This window comes from Carcharhinus amblyrhynchos, chromosome 8, assembly GCF_965287045.1.
Source record: "Carcharhinus amblyrhynchos chromosome 8, sCarAmb.v2.hapA, whole genome shotgun sequence".
NCBI classification, from domain to species: Eukaryota; Metazoa; Chordata; class Chondrichthyes; order Carcharhiniformes; family Carcharhinidae; genus Carcharhinus; species Carcharhinus amblyrhynchos.
The window spans coordinates 59,757,239-59,760,455 of NC_137331.1; the positions used below are offsets into that span (position 1 = coordinate 59,757,239).

A 3,217-nucleotide genomic window follows, 5' to 3' on the forward strand; every position below is an offset into this window, starting at 1 on the left:
GCCCCCCCAATTCCCCCAGCCACATGCTCCCCACAATCACAGCCCCCCAATTCCCCCAGCCACATGCTCCCCACAATCACAGCCCCCCCAATTCCCCCAGCCACATGCTCCCCACAATCACAGCCCCCCAATTCCCCCAGCCACATGCTCCCCACAATCACAGCCCCCCCAATCCCCCCAGCCACATGCTCCCCACAATCACAGCCCCCCCCAATCCCCCCAGCCACATGCTCCCACAAGTACAGATCCTTGAAAAGTTGAGAGGCTGCAGCAGCGCAATTTGGAGGGATTTTTTGCATATCGTTCAGCTCGAAGAGAGCTGAGTGCACTCGGACCCAGCAGGATTACAAGACCTGAGGTCAGTGCTGAGACCCAGGTCCGTGCTGCAAATCAGACATCAGCGATTCTGCTGAACAATAGCCCCTCACCCCCTTCCCCCACCACACACACTCGCAGAAGCGCCACCAACACAAGAAAAGAAATGGCTGCAATAACAGGACACCCTTGAGCAACAGAGAGCCGTCGGACACTACACACTTACCTCCTCACTAACATTCACTGACGGAACGCCTCAACTGGACTTTTATGGAGCATGCGTGTTTCGCACTGATTCTGGATTGGTGAATGCGGTGGTAAAAGGGGAAGTGCCGGTAAAGTTGAGTGCGCAGCTCATTATGTCAATTTAAATGCATTCAAATGGCCATCACTCCTATTTTCGGGCCTTGGTAAGGGACGAGCCAGTGCAGAGGTGGGTGAGGATTACGCTACTCACCTCATATCCAACTTTATCAAGTTTTCGTGCCCAAAATTGGGTGCAACACGATGGTGAAATCAGGCTCATAGGGTCCAATCTTGAGGAATAAAAATCAAGGATGCTCAGAAGGTTAGAATTAGATGCGTCCATGGATCTCGCTGGCATTGTGGGTCTGGAGGAGGTTGCAGAAATGGGGGTGGGAGGGGACATGAGGCCACAATGGAATTTGTAAACAAGGATAATATCAACAGTGACAGCACACTTGTCATTATCTTTTGTAGTTACTCAGCCATTTGTGCCTTGCAAAATTTGGGAATAAATGAAAATTAGTAGTGGGTGGTGAACATAAAAGGGCAGGAAATTTACTAAGTGATCTACCAAGCCTATCCCATCCCAATGTGCTGAAGCTTACAAATAGGGTTGATCCATCCAAGTAGCAACAACTTGCATTTGCAAAGCCACCTTTAACATAGTAAAATATTCTGTGCTGTCATAGACAACAATATGAGGCCAGATGGCCAAAGGTTTGGTCACAGATGGAAGTTTTAAGGAGTGTCTCTAACCATTCAACAGCCTGGAATTCTGGAATTACCAAGGCACAAAAGCATTACACTTCACTTGTCAACATTGTAAGCCATGCCACTGATGGATTTATTCCCCAGTGCACCTAGATCCATTTGCAAATATGCTTTTCTGCCGCTTTACATTCAGAATTCTTTGCACAGTGATATATGAAGACATTCAAGGTTATTGCATACGTAAAATAATTTATAGTTGGGCAGCCAATCACCCAGGTAACTTTTACACATCTCCTTGCAGCTTAATTTAGAGTGAATGTAAAATCCAGACTAAATCCACACTTGTTCTTGAGTAGAAATGGTGCTTTACAGAGCAAAATGCAGGGGCAAATGTAAATTAAGTAATCATGTTTTAAGCCTGATAGTGCTTCTCACTAAAATGTCAACTGAGATGAAAAAGTAATATGCAATCTCCCTTTTGTGTCATAGAAGTTGGTCATTCATGATAGAGATAAAGGGTGGGATTTTACAGTTTTGCTTGTCCCAAAACCGCAAAATCCCACTTAAAGTTGATGGACATTTCCATTGTCTGGCCCTCGCCCGCTCCAAATCTTGTGGTGGACAGGATTGTAAAATTCCAGCCAAAGGGTGGTTTTTACTATTTTGTTGCAGGTATATTCTTTGGAGTGGTCAAAAAGCCCAGTTAAACATGATGTGCTTAACCTTTGAAATTAATTATTGCCTTGGCCACAAGGCAATAATTAATTTCACCACTTTCACCTCTCAGCAATCTAATGGAAAGAAAATTGAATCCTATAGTAATATCTCCAGGCTGTCACAACATTCAGGCTTGGCTGTTAAGTGGCAAGTAACATTTGCACCACATAAATGCCAGATAAGGATCATCTCCAACAAGAGAGAATCTAACCGTCTCCCCTTGACTTTCAAAGACATTAGCATCACTGAATCACCCACTATTAACATCGTGGGGGTTACAGTTAAACCGGAAACATAACTGGACCAGATACATAAAACCTGTGACAACAAGTTAGAGGCTGGGAACTCTGCAGCAAGTAACTCATTTCCTGACTCCCCAGAGACTAAGGCAAAACTCAGGAGTCAATAATGTGATGGAACACTCTCCACTAGCCTGAGTGAGCAGAGCACCGAACACACGCAAGAAGCTCAACACCATCAAAGACAAAGCAGCCTACTTGATCAACACCCTATCCATCACTTTAAACATTCTCGGCCTTTTGGCTAAGATCAAGTGTAGTATCAACATGCTGCACTTGGTTGAAGTCATTAGGTGACATTTCAGCTTCATTTGAAGCAATCTTTTAAAGCTGCATCTTGGCCTTTTAGCTAAGATGCAAATAAAATCAAACCTTGGATGAAGAGCTATGCCTACTCCAATCAGCTTGGATCATGTAGATCAAGCCCAAGACAGGAGTTGAGAGCCCTGTCTTATCAGCTTGGATCGGGAATGTCCCAACTTGTTGAGAATCTGGATTGGACTTAATTTGACTGAGCTGGATTTAAAAAAAATTAATTCCCTCCACCACCAGTGCACAGTGGCTGCAATATGTACCATTAACAAGAGACATTGCAGCAACTCACCAATGTTTCTTCAATAAAATGTTCCAAACTGCTGGCTTCTATCACCTAGGAGAACAAGAATAGCAGGCAGATAGGAGCATGACCATATTCAAGTTCTCTTTCAAGTCACACCCTATCTTGATTTAGGACTACATCACTATTCCTTCTCTGGTGCAGGGTCAAGATGCTTGAGCTCCCTCCCTAATAGCATTGTGGGTGGACCTACATCACATGGGCTGCAATGGTTCAAGAAGACTAACCAACACCACCTCAAGGGCAATTTGGGATGACAATCCCTAATCTCCAAACTCTGTGGCCTGGGCCTCAGCACCTCCCCCTGCGACTG

General features: G+C 44.9%; 1 pseudogene; it reads left to right on the forward strand.

Annotated features, from left to right (window-relative positions):
- Positions 1 to 2,512: 2,512 nt before the first annotated feature.
- LOC145347158 (U2 spliceosomal RNA) lies at positions 2,513 to 2,655 on the forward strand (annotated as a pseudogene).
- Positions 2,656 to 3,217: the final 562 nt, after the last annotated feature.